Source organism: Macaca nemestrina, chromosome 3, assembly GCF_043159975.1.
Source record: "Macaca nemestrina isolate mMacNem1 chromosome 3, mMacNem.hap1, whole genome shotgun sequence".
In the NCBI taxonomy this organism is placed as follows: domain Eukaryota; kingdom Metazoa; phylum Chordata; class Mammalia; order Primates; family Cercopithecidae; genus Macaca; species Macaca nemestrina.
The window spans coordinates 83,739,122-83,752,798 of record NC_092127.1 but is presented as its reverse complement, the minus strand read 5'-3'; the positions used below and the strand labels follow the sequence as shown (position 1 = coordinate 83,752,798).

At 34.5% G+C, this 13,677-nt stretch overlaps 1 protein-coding gene across 3 annotated transcripts in view; it reads left to right on the top strand.

Annotated features, from left to right (window-relative positions):
* LOC105486308 (tet methylcytosine dioxygenase 2) overlaps positions 1-13,677 on the top strand; it is a 131,515-nt gene that overhangs the window by 97,257 nt on the left and 20,581 nt on the right. The window lies entirely within an intron of this gene.

Below are 13,677 nucleotides of genomic sequence, written 5' to 3'. Positions count from 1 at the left end.
TTTTTTAATCTACCCTGATTCCTCTTGCTCTTTCTGAAGAAAAATTTTAGAAAATGTAGTTAGGTGCCTTTAATTAGAAAAACAAATAAAAATTAAGGCAACTTGGGCTCATACTGGTAATAGCATTTCTCTCAGGAACTCAGTAATACTGCATTGTCTTTAAAGCATAATATCTCTTAGACTTGATGGTTTGAAATTTTAAATCACTGAAGAACCTCTTGTGAAAATGATAGTTTTAAAATTTCTTTTCAAGAATAGTCCTATTGCAATACGTTTGAATTTATTGAAGTTTCCTGAAAACTATATTTCATTCATTGTAATGAATTTAATTTTCATTAGCATAGATCTCTAATATTTTTCTCGGCTCACTGCAACCTCTGCCTCCCAGGTTCCGGAGATTCTCATGCCCCAGCCTCCCGAGTAGCTAGGATTACAGGCACCCACCACCATTCCCAGCTCATTTTTGTATTTTTAGTAGAGACAGGGTTTCGCCATGTTGGCCAGATTGATCTCGAACTCCTGGCTTCAGGTAATCCATGTGCGTTGGCCTCCCAAAGTGCTGGAATTACAGGTGTAGGCCACCACGCCCGGCCAGCTTTTCCATAATTCTTGTAAATGCCAATGCCTGAAATGGAATCTGTCATATAAAAAAATTACATGAAGAACTTTTATTATTTTGCATTTGAAAACCATGAAATATGGTTGGACCAGAGTCTCAGAAAGCTTGTAGTTTGTTAGTTTAACTGCTCTAAATGTCAGGCACGTACAAAACTATTAAAAGACATGCTTCAAATATGAAGACAATGTAAAAGCACAGCTGTACACTTTTGCTTTTTGTCTAGTTTCAAGGTAAAGATGAATAGTCATTTAGATAATGCTTAAACTATGCTTATGCATACTTAGAGCAGTTCTCCAAAATAAAAAATTTTAATACTTAAATACATGATTAAAATAGACATGTATCCAATGTCAATACAGAGTTTACTCAGAAATAACTTTTGAAGTTTCTTCTACCCCATAAATAGATTTTATTTTATGGCTGGCAGAAGTGAAAATTACAACTTTTTGCCAAGGACAGAGAATAATCTCAAACTGGGCCTGCGGACTCAGTTTTATGTTCAAAGCTATGTGAACCTCATCACTGAGTTCTTACAAATCCCTGTGTCCACATGCTCCAAACCACCCACTGTGAGTTCAGAAAAGAACTCTGAGTGCATCTATCAGTGGGAAAGTAAAAACTGATTTTTACATTTTCTTTGAGCCAAACCAGCTGTTTCTTCTTTAAAGATTTCCCTTTGAGATTTCTATTTTATGACTAAGTCTAACCAGTAATTTTTTGGCAAGTAAGAATTGTGGGAGTGTATCTGTCATCATAAGGAAATCAAAGCCAGAAATGCCTTCTGCCGTGGTGGGTGATGTTAAACATTTCAAGGAACTTTGTATTATAAAAATTGTCAAACGTAAAAGGAAAAGTGCAATATAATGAATTCCATGGACCCATCACACAGCATCAATATTTATCAACATTTTATCAATATTTTTTCATATATTTTTCCCATATCCCCTCCCACTAGTGTTTGAAAGCAGAAGACAGGTAACATATCATCTTACCTGTTAACACTTCAGGATATATTTCTAACAGGTAAAAACTTTATCATTTAATATTTAGACTGTCTTTGTTCAAATTATCTGATTAGATTCTATTTCAAAAAACACCCACATAAACAAAAATGATGTTGAGAAAGAGCCCTTGCACATGATTGACACTTCTGAGTAGTGTGATCCCAGTTCCTGTCCATTGTCTGGGATAACTATTAAATAAAACTTCCTGTCGTAAACTTGTCTCCATTTAGAAGATAAATTATATCATTCACAAGCCTCTTTTTATTTGTAATAGCCCTTCCCCTTTTTTTATGAATTTTTTTTTTTTAAAGAAACTGTGATTTTTCTCTGTAAAATTCCCCACATTTTGGATTTGGCCGATTTCATCTTGGTTCTTTTGTTTAACCTATTCCTTTCTCCCCAGTATCTTCTGTGGACTGGTAGTTTGACTGGTTCTTTTTCTTTTCCTTTCTTTTCTTTTTTTTTTTTTTTTTTTTTTTTTTTTGAGACAGGCTCTCGCTTTGTCGCTTAGGCTGGAGTGCAGTAGCCCAATCTCAGCTCACTGCAACCTCCACCTCCAGGTTCAAGCTATTCTTGTGCCTCAGCCTCCTGAGTAGCTGGGACTACAAGCATGCGCCACCTCGTGCAGCTAATTTTTGTACTTTTCATAGAGACTGGGTTTCGCTGTGTTGGCCAGGCTGGTCTCAAACTCCTGGCCTCAAGTGATCTGCCCACCTTGGCCTCCCAAAGTGCTGGGATTACAGGCATGAGCTACCACACCCAGCTGATTTTTAAGTAATATAAGTATGTGTGCGTGTATAGTATACATTGGCAAAAACGCTTCATAAGTAGTGCTAAAATCATCTTATTTATATACATCAGGAGACACATAATGTCTGCTTGGTTCCCATTTTAGTGATGTTAATAGTGTTTAGCATGTTTAATTGTCAGCTTGATCAATCATTATGTTCCTCGTCAAACTTTCACCTGATAGTTTCACATCAATTGATAATCATTGCCTGTTTCCATTATTTTGTTTTCAAGTTGACAGTTTTCTCTCTCTTGATGTTGTGTAAATTTGGTTATATAAATTATTTTGCTAGTTTTTCTATGCTGTATACATTTGAATAACTGACCTAATTTTACTTTAAAAATATTTTACAATTAGAAGTCCAAATAGTAAATCAAAGATTAAGAATTCTTGCAGAAATCTGTTATATAGATGACATTTTAATATTTGCCCTTTATATTGTTTAACATGAGCCCAATTTCAAGTCATATTAAAATGACTGTTATGTGCTAATTCTAACAATATTTGAAAGACCCCTATCGAAACAAAAATAACTTTTAGTAGCCACTTTATGTAGAAAATCACCTTTGTTATTCTCCAATGTTTTTTTCTGATTGAGATATAATTCACATACCATAAAATTCACCCTTTTAAAGTATACAATTCAGTTGTTTCAGTACATTCACAAAACTGTGCAAATGTCACCTCTACCTAGTTTCAGAACGTTTCCATCATTCACATAAGGAAACCCTGTATTTATTAGGCAGTCACTTCCCCTTCTCCCCTTCATCCTTCCTCTAAGTGGCAACCACCAATAAACATTCAGTTTCTTTGGATTTGCCTATTCTGGGCATTTTGTATTAGTGAAATCATATATTTGGCCTTTCTGTCTGGCTTCTTTCATGTACCTTAATGTTTTCAAGTCTCATTCATTTTATTTAAAAAAAAAAAAAAAGTACCTTTTTTGGACCATATATCTATTCACACCACATTTTTTGAGACAGTCTCACTTTGTCACCCAGGCTGGAGTGCAGTGGTGCAACCTTAGCTCACTGCAACCTCCATCTCCCAGGTTCAAGCGATTCTCATGCCTTAGCCCCCAAGTTGTTGGTATTACAGGTGTGCACCACCACACCCAGCTAATTTTTGTATTTTTAGTAGAGACAGGGTTTCACCATGTTGGACAGGCTGCTCTCAAACTCAGCCTCAAGTGATCCTTCTACCTTAGCCTCCCAAAGTGCTCTGACTTACAGGCATGAGCCACTGTGCCCAGCCACATTTTCTTCATCCATTTATTAGTTAATTGCCATTTGGATCATTTCCACTTTTTGGCTATTATAAATTATGCTGCAATGAACATCAGTGTACACGTTTTGTGTGAATGTATTTTCAGTTATCTTGGGATATATCGCCTAGGAGTGACATTGTCAGTAATATGGTAACTCTATGTTTAACTTTTTGAAGAACTGCCCAACTATTTTCCAAAGTAGCTGCATCCTTGTACATTTCTGCCAACAATGTATGAAGGTTCCAGTGTCTCCACATCCTCAAGAAAATGTTATTGTCTTTTTAATTACAACCATCCAAGTGGGTATGAAGTTTATCTCTTGATTTTGATTTGCACTTTCCTAATGGCTGATATTGGGCATCTTTTCACGTGTGTATTGACCATGTATTTTTTTTTTGAGAAAAGTCTACGTATATGTTTTTAATTGTGTTATTTTTAGAGTTGTAAGAATATGATATATGTTGATACTCGAACTTTGTCAGATGCATGGTTTGCAGATATTTTCTCCTATCCCACAGGTTGTCTCTTCACTTTGATAATGTCCTTAAAGTGCAAAAGTTTTAATTTGATTTTGATGAAACTCAATTTCTTATTAATTGGTAGCTTGTGCTTTTGGGGTCATATTTAAGAAATCATTGCCTCATTCAAGATCTGAAAGATTTACACCTATGCTTTCTTCTCAGAGTATTATAACTTTAGATCTTATATTTAGATTTTTAATTAATGTTAATTTGATGGTGAGAGGTAAGAGTCCAACTTCATTCCTTTGCAAGTAGCTGTCCAGTTCTCTCAGCATCGTTTGTTGAAGAGACTATTTTTTTTCAATTAATTGACCAAGATGTATGGGTTTATTTCTGGACTCTTAATTCTCTTAATCTGCGTGACTTTTCTTATGCCAGTACCACACTGTGCTGATTCCTATAGTTTTGTAGTAAATTTTAAAATCAAGAAAGGTAAGTCTTCCAACTTTGTACTTTTGCCTACCATGTTTCTTGTGTTTCCATATGAATTTTAAGATGAGTTTGTCGTTTCCCTTCTGGATTTTTTTTTTTTTTTTTTTTTTTTTTTTTTTTTTTTTTTTTTTTTTATAGAGCTAGAGTCTTACTCTATTACCCAGGCTGGTCTTGAACTCCTGGGCTAAAGACATCGTCCCGCCTAGGCTTCTCAGAGTGCTGGGATTACAGGCGTGAGCCACCACATCCGGCCCCCTTCTGGGACTTTGACTGGGGTTCTGTTGAATCTGTAGGTCAATTTAGAGAGTATTGATATCGTAACATTAATGCTTCCAATCTATGAACACAGGATATTTTTCCATTTATTCTTAAATTTCTTTCAGTAATGTTTTGGATGAAACATGCACAAAGTCCTGCACTTTTTTTTTTTTTTTTTTTTAAAGACAGAGTCTCCCTCTGCTGCCTAGTCCAGATTGCAGTGATGCCATCTCAGTTCACTGCAACCTCCACATGTGGGTTTAAGTGATTCTCCCGCCTCAGCTTCCCAAGTAACTGAAACTACAGGTGCGCGCCACCATGCCTGGCTAATTTTTTTGTATTTTTAGTGGAGACAGGCTTTCACCATGTTGGCCAGGCTGGTCTCAAACACCTAGCCTCAAGTGATCTGACTGCCTTGGCCTCCCAAAGTACTGGGATTACAGGCATGAGCCACCACACCTGGCCTGTACTTCTTTTGTTAAAATTTTTTTCTATGTATTTTTTTTTATCCTATAGCAAAATCAATTTTTTTGTCAATAATATATAGTCATATATTTCACTTTTATATATTGGTCTTATATCCTACCAACTTGCTGAACTAGCTTATTAGCACTAACTTTTTTTTGGTAGATTCCTCAGGATTTGCTACATACAAGATTATGTCATCTACAAGTAGAAATAGTTTCATTTCTTCACTTCCAATCTGGGTGGCCTTTTTTTTTTTTTTTTTTCCCTTGCCTGATTACCCAGTTAGAACTTCCAGAAAATGTCAGGTACAATTAACAACCGCAAACATCCTTGTCTTATTCCTCATTTTAGAAAGAAATTTTTAGTTGTTCACCATTAGGTACGATACTAGTTGTAGGTTTTGTTTAAAAAAAGACTGTGTCAAGTTCAGAAGTTCCTTTCTGTTGCTAGCTTGTTGAATAATTTTATCATGAAAGGGTGTTGAACTTTTCTCAAATGCTGTGGCTATATCTGATGAAATGATCATGGGTTCTTCTCCTTTATTCTGTTAATATGGTGTATTATATTCATTTTTGTACATTAGATTAACATTATATTTCTGGAATAAATCCCACTTGGTCTCAGTGTGTATTACTTTTTATATATTGCTAGAGTCAGTTTGCTAGTTTTTCATTGAGGACTTTTGCATCTCTGTTGATAAGGTATATTGATCTTTAGTTTCCTTGTGATGTCTTTGGTTTTGGTGTCACAGTAATTCTGAGTTCGCAAAATGCATTGGGCAGTGTTCCCTTCTGTATCTTTTGGAAGAGCTTACAAAGGATTGGTTTAACTTTTTTTAAATGTTTGAGGAAATTCTGTACCCATGGGCTTTCCTTTGTGGGAATTTTTAAACATTTTTAAAATAGATTATTTTTAAAGCAATTTTAGGGTAACAGCAACATTGAATGAAAGGCACAAAGCTTCCTCAAGTACATGCTGCCCCTATATGTGCATAGCCTCCCTCATTATCAACATCCTTTACCAGAATGGTACATTTGTTGCAATCAGTGAACCTGCATTGACAATTATCACTGAAAGTTCATAGTTTAGAGTTCACCTTTGTTGTTATGTATTCTGTGAATTTGGATCCATGTCTAATGATACTCATTCACCATTACAGTGTCATTCAGAGTAATTTCACTGCCTTAAAAGTCCTCTGTACCCTATCTATTTATCTCTCCCACCCCACTAACCCTTAGCAACCAATGATCTTTTTATCTCCATAATTTTGCCTATTCGAGAATGTCATATAGTTGGAATGATACAGTATATGTAGCCTTTTCAGACTGCTTTTTGTCCCTTAGTAATAAGCTTTTAAACTTTCCACCATGTCTTGATAGTTCATTTCTTTTCGGCATTTAATAATATTCCATTGTCTAGTTTATCACAGTTTATTTATCCATTCACATAGTGAAAGACATCTTAGTTGCTTACAAGTTTTGACAATTACTCCTTTGAGTAAATACCACAGAGCACGGTAGCTTGATTGACAGTAAGAAATATACTTTCTCAGTCTGTATCTTGTTTTTTCATTCACTTGACAGTGCCATTTGCAGAACAGATAGTTTTAATTTTAATGAAGTCTAGGTTATTGGTTAATTCATGAATAGTGTTTTTGGTATTGTATCTAAAAAGTCAACACCAAACCCAAGGTCATCTATATGTTCTGTATTATCTTCCAGGAGTTTTATAGTTTTACATTTTACATTTAGGTCTATGACCCATTTTGCATTAATTTTGCAAAAACTATAAAGACTGTGTATAGATTCACCTATGTGCATGGAGTTGTCCAGTTGTTCCCGTACCATTTCTTAAAGACTGTCTTTGCTTTATTATATTACCTTTGCTACTTTGTCAAAGATCAGTTGATTAAAATTAAGTGGTCTGTTTCTGGACTCTTTATTCTTTTCCATTGATATATTTGTCTAGACTTTCACCAATGCCACACTATCTTGATAACTTGAGCTTTAGAATAAATCTTACAATCATGTAGCGGCAGTCCTCTGACATTGTTTTTCTCCTTCAGTATTGAGTTGACTATTATTTTGCCTATTACTAAGTGACAAAAACCAGTCTGAGAAGACTGTATATACTGTGATGTATTATTGGTCTTTTGCCTCTCGATATAAACTTTAAAATTAGTTTGTCAATATCCTCAAAATCTTGTGGGAATTTTGATAGAATGCACTGCATTTCTAGATTGAGTTAGAAATACTGCCATCTTGACAAAACGCATCTTCCTATCTATGAACATGGAACATCTCTTTATTTCTTTGATATCCTTCATTAGAATTTTACATTTTCCTCATATAGACCTTGTACATATTATATTAGATTTATACATAAATATTTAATTTTGGGGGTGCTGATAATGTATTTTTATCTCAAATTCTGCTTGTACATTGTTGGTATGCAGAAAAGTGATCAACTTTTGTATATTAAACTTATTTCCTGCAACCATGTTATAATCACTTTATATCCAGTTTTGGTGGTTTTGTTTTGTTTTTGTCATTCTTTTGTATTTTCTAGGTGAACATGTCATCTGCAAGACAACTTCTTTCTAATCTGTATACCTTTTATTTTCTTGTCTTAATGTATTATCTAGGATTTTCAGTGTGATGTTGAAAAGCACTGGTGAGAGGCAACATTCTTGCCTTGTTCCTGATCTCAGCAGGAAGTCTTCAATTTTATCAACATTAAATATGTTAGCTGTATGGTTTTGTAGGTATTCTTTATCAGGTTCAGGTAGTTCCCTTCTTTTCCTAGTTTACTGAGAGGCTTTTGAAAATCATGAATCAGTGTTGGATTTTGTAACTACTTTTTTTTTTCACCTATTGATACTACCATGTGATTTTTAAAAACTTATTAATGAAATAGATTACATTAATTGATTTTCAAATTTTGAACTAGGCTGACATACCTGGGGCAAATCCCACATGGTTGTGATACGTTATTTATATATATTGTTGGATTTGATTTGCCATTTGGTAAGGACTTTTGCATTCATGGTCATGGTTGCTATTAGTCTGTAGTTATCTTTTCTTGTAAAGATGTTGGTGTTGGTATTAAGGTAATGCTGGTCTCATAGAATAAGTTATGAAGTATTTTCTCTGCTTCTGTCTTGAGATTGTAGAGAATTGATATAATTTCTTCCTTAAAACTTTGGTAGAAATCAGAATGAACCATCTGGGTCTGGTACTTTGTTTTTGGAAAGTTATTACTGATTCAATTTCTTTCATAGATATAGGCCTATTTAGATTATTATTTTGTGTAAATATTGGTAGTTGTGTCTTTCAAGGAATTGGTCCATTTCACCTTATTAAATGTGTGGGCACATTTGTTCATAATATTTATTTTCCTTTGTTTTTGAGACAGGGTCTCACTCTGGTTGCCCAGGCTGGAGTGCAGGGGCATGATCTCAGCTCACTGCAGCCTCGACCTCCTGGGCTCACGTGATTCACCCACCTCAGCCTCCCAAATAGCTCGGACTACAGGCACATGCCACCATGCCTGGCTAATATGTTTTATTATTATTAGAGACGGGGTTTTCCTTTGTTGCCCGGTATGATCTTGAAGTCCTGGCAAGCAATCTGCCTGCCTCAACCTCCAAAGAGTGATGGGATTACAGGCGTGAGCCATGACACCTAGCCTGATGGCAGAACTTTGTAAGAAGAATAGAATGGTATATGTCATTTCCCAAAATTTTTTTCCCCTCCTCCTATGGAAGCATGAAGGTATTTTTCTCTAGTATTCATTGTGAGAATGTCATCTGGCTCTTGAATGTAGAAAACTCACAGAACTGTGAGGAACCTATTATGACTGGATGCCTCTGGAGTTGTTCACACTGAACCTCCAGCAATTCATCACTTATAGTTCAGATTTTCCTACCCCGACACTGGTTCCCACAGAGGTTTCTGCTCCGGTAAGTTGTAATTCTTTTTATCCATCTGTCTCTTTGGTTTTGAGGGCAGTGATTTTCTCTGTGACCTCATTTGTCTGACAGATCTAAGTAGTGTTGATTACATCTTTTAACCTGTTGTAGGTATATTCAGATTTTCTGTTTCTTCTTGAGTCAATTTTAGTAGTGTTTTTCTAGAAGTTTGTTCTCCAGCTCAGCTTTAGCTCCATCCTATAAAATATGAGTATGTTGAGTTTTCATTTACAATAAGATATTTTCTAATTTCTATTTCTCTAGCTCAGCTTTAGCTCCATCCTATAACATATGAGTATGTTGAGTTTTCATTTACAATGAGGTATTTTCTGATTTCTGTCATTTTTTTGATTTCTGTTTATATGAGTATATTTTTACCTATTACCCAAATTTGCTTTTGTTATTCATTTATAATTTTATCAGAAAACACACTTTGCACAATTTTTTCAGCATTACATTTATTTAGACTTGTTTTATAACCTGTCATACAGTCCATCCTGGAGAATGTTTCATGTGTACTTGAGAAGAATGTGTATATTCGGCTGTTGGTGGGTGGCATGTTTTATAGATGTCTGTTAGACCTAGTTGATTTATAGTGTTTTTTACAATTTGTTTTCTTTTTAATCTTCTGTCTACTTTTAGCCATTATTGAAAGTGGATTAGTGAATTATCTATCAATTCCTTTAATTCTGCCCTTTTTTGCTTTATGTATTTTGGTGCGCTGTTGCTGATTACATGTATGTTTACATTTGTTGCATCATTTTAATGGCTTGAACTTTTTATTATAAAATGTGTATATCTTGTAGACATCACATAGTTAAATCTTTTTAAAAATCGATATTGCCAGTCTCTGCCTTTTAATTTTTCAATTCACCATTCATATACATTTAATATAATTATTGACAAGGTAGGATTTGTCTGCCATTTTGTCTATATCTTTTTTTGTATTCAGTAGATATTTTCTAGTGTACTGTTTTAACTCCCTTGTCTTTTACTAAATTTTTTGATGTTATTTTCTTAGTGATTTCCCTGGGGATTACAACTTACAAAAGCTAGTCTGAAGTAATACCAATTTCATTACAGTATAAGGAAACTTTGTTCCCATATAGCTCCATTCCCTCTTTTTACTCTATGCTATTTTACAAATTACATTTTATATATTTTATGCCCATTAACACAGATTATGTTTTGTCTTTTAAATCAGATTGGTATTGTCATTTAAATCAAATATGAGAAAAATAGTTACAAACAAAAATACATATATGATTTCATATTTACCTATGTAATTGTCTTTACTGGTGCTCTTTAAGTTCTTAGGTGGATTTGAGGTAATGTATAGTGTCCTTTACTTTCAGCCTGAAGTACACGTTTAGTATTTTTTATAGGACATGCCTGAAAATAATAAACTCTTATTTATCAGAGAATGTCCTAATTTATTATATAATACATTTCTGAAAGATAGTTTTGCAAAATACAGAATTATTGGTTGACAGTCTTTTTCTTGTGGTTCTATGTCATCCTACTGCCTTCTGGTCTTCATTGTTTCTGATCAGAGATCAGCTATTAATCTTATTGGGATTCCTGCGTACATGATAATCATACAGTTTTCATGATTTTCTTGTGTTGTTGGCTTTCAGCAATTTGGTTATGATGTTTATATGTATGCATATCTTTGGTTTTATGTTACATGGAGTTAGTTGAGCTTCTTGGACATGTAGATTGATGTTCATCAAATTTGAGAAGTTTTTGGCCATTATTTTTCAAATATTCTTCCTATTCTTTATTCTTGATCCTCTACTTTGGGGACCTGCATTGTCTATGTTGGTATGCCTTATGGTCTTCCACAGATCTCTGAGGTTCTGTTTAATTTTATTTTTTCATTTTTCAAACTGAATAATCTCAAATGACTTATCTTCAAGTCCCTTTTTCCCCTCCCTCCTTTTCAACTCTGCTATTGAACCCCTCTAATTTTTTATTGCAGTTTTTACACTTTCAGCTTTAGAATTCTATTTAATAATATCTTTTTCTTGAGTTTATCTCATGTATTTAGTAAAATTCTGTATTCTTACTTTAGTTGTTTAAATAGTTTTCTTTCATTATGTGGGCATACGTGAAATAGCTGACTTAAAGTCTTTGTCCAGTGGCCTAACATCTGGACTTTTTCAGGGATAGCCTCTATTGACTACTTTATATGGTCCATACTTTGTTTCTGTTAATTGTTTAGACATTTTAAACATTTTAAATGTAATGGCTGAGAGCAGTGGCTCGTGCCTGTAATCCCAGCACTTTGAGAGGCCAAAGCAAGAGGATCGCTTAAGCCAAGGAGTTCGAGACTTGCCTGCGCAACATAGTGAGACCCTGTCTCTACAAAAATAAAAATAAATAAAATAATCTGGTAAATCTGAAAATCAGATTCTACCCCCTGTCCAGAATATGTTATTGTTTCTGGTGGTGGTGGTTTATTTCTTTTTCACTACTCCTATAAAGTTTGTATTATTTCTCATAGATAGCCATCGAAGTCTTTGCTTGGTTAGCTTAGAGGTCAGCTAAGGATTAGACAGAATTCCTTAGGTGCCTGAGACCAATAAGTCAGTCTTTGACAAAGGGGTCTGTATGTGTGTTGGGGCATGCATTCAACACTTAGCCAGGCTATTTACAGCTCTGCATTAGCCTTTATTCCCTGCTTGGGCGGTCTCACTCAAGGTTAGACTGTGGTGAGAGTTTAGGGCTTTCTCAGGTCTTTTGTGAACCCTACATTTGTATGTGGCTTTCTAAATTCCCAGGAATATATTTTCAAAGCCTCCTATGTATGGATCATCTCATTTCCCAGGTTTTACTTTTAAGTTTTTTTGTTATCTTATTTTTTGCTCCAGTTGTTAGCTACACTTCAGTGACAATATTCAACAGTTGCCTATGATTATTTGATTGTGGAAAAGGTGGTTCACACTAGATGAACTCCAAGTTAGATAAAGTAAAGATAACCTTACTAGAAGGATCTTCCAGGAAACTACCAAACAGGTCAAGTAACGTGAAGTCTCTGTGAATGGGACTTTAGAATATATCCAACCAATCTGGCCTCCTCTAGTGGCAGCATGGCTGCTGCTTTTCATAATAAATGTGGGCTGTTTTGATTTGAAGGCTACCATAGAGCTGTGGGGAAAGTTAAAATACCACAGAGTTCACTGTTCTCACTGAAATCCTGTCTTTTTTTTTTTCCCTTGAATAAATTCTCCCTATATTGCTGCAAGCTTTTTGCTAATTTCCAGATCTGAAAAAGCTGATTTTGACAGTATTTATCAGTACTTTTATTGCTTTTATGGAGGAGAAAATTTTCAGATATCCTCATTCTGCCATTATTGCTGACATGTATAAAGGGATCATTTCTAATTGTAATATTCCTTTTGCATTTATTAGCTGGAATACTTTATAGGACTTTTCCTCATCAACTGTTTAGTTACCACTTAATATTAGTTGGTAAGAATGACAGAATAAATGCATGGCAAGAATCTTGTCAAATTTCAGAGATTTTGATGGGAAATTATATTTAGAGATCACAATCAGTGTCTAGATGTGCTCCCTGCTACGGAGATGTCATTACTTTTAGGCTTTTTTAATGGGCAAATCCATGAAGTAGTTATTTTTTAGAAAGAAAATCTGAGATTAACTCAAATAATTAATTCATACTGTTTTTTCCTGTTCATAGTTAAGATGACAGAGTATTATTATCTTTTGTTTTGCTTCTCTTGTACACTGAAATTCTTGGTTTTTGATATTAACAATTATTTCTTTCTGTCACAATATACATACAGTAATTTAAAAATAATTTACAGTGTTACCTGAATATTTTTTCTTTGTAAGTTGTTTTATCTTTCTTTTTCTTTGCTTACTTGTATGTTTGTTTATTGTCATTAGGATCTATCAAACTAGGGCTATAAAGCTGTAATACTGTATTTTAGCCAAAAACTAGGAAGCACTCAAATGCCCATCAATGGTAGAATAACTTGTCACATTTTTATAAGATGGAATATGGTACTCAATGAAAATGAATAAAGTACAACTACATGCAGTGATTTGGATGGATATCCCAAACATAATGGAAAAAGAAGACAGACGCAAATAACTTACATAATTCCATATACCTATGTATATATCAAGTATAAAAGTAGGCAAAACAAGCCATCGATGGTGGCACACACCTATAGTCCCAGCTATTTGGGAGGCTGAGGCGGAAGATCACTTGAGCCTAGAATTTCAGGTTCAACCTGTGCAACATTGCAAGACCCCATCTATAAAAAAGAAAGCAATATTAACATACAAATAGGCAGAACTACTATATTCTTAGAGAAGT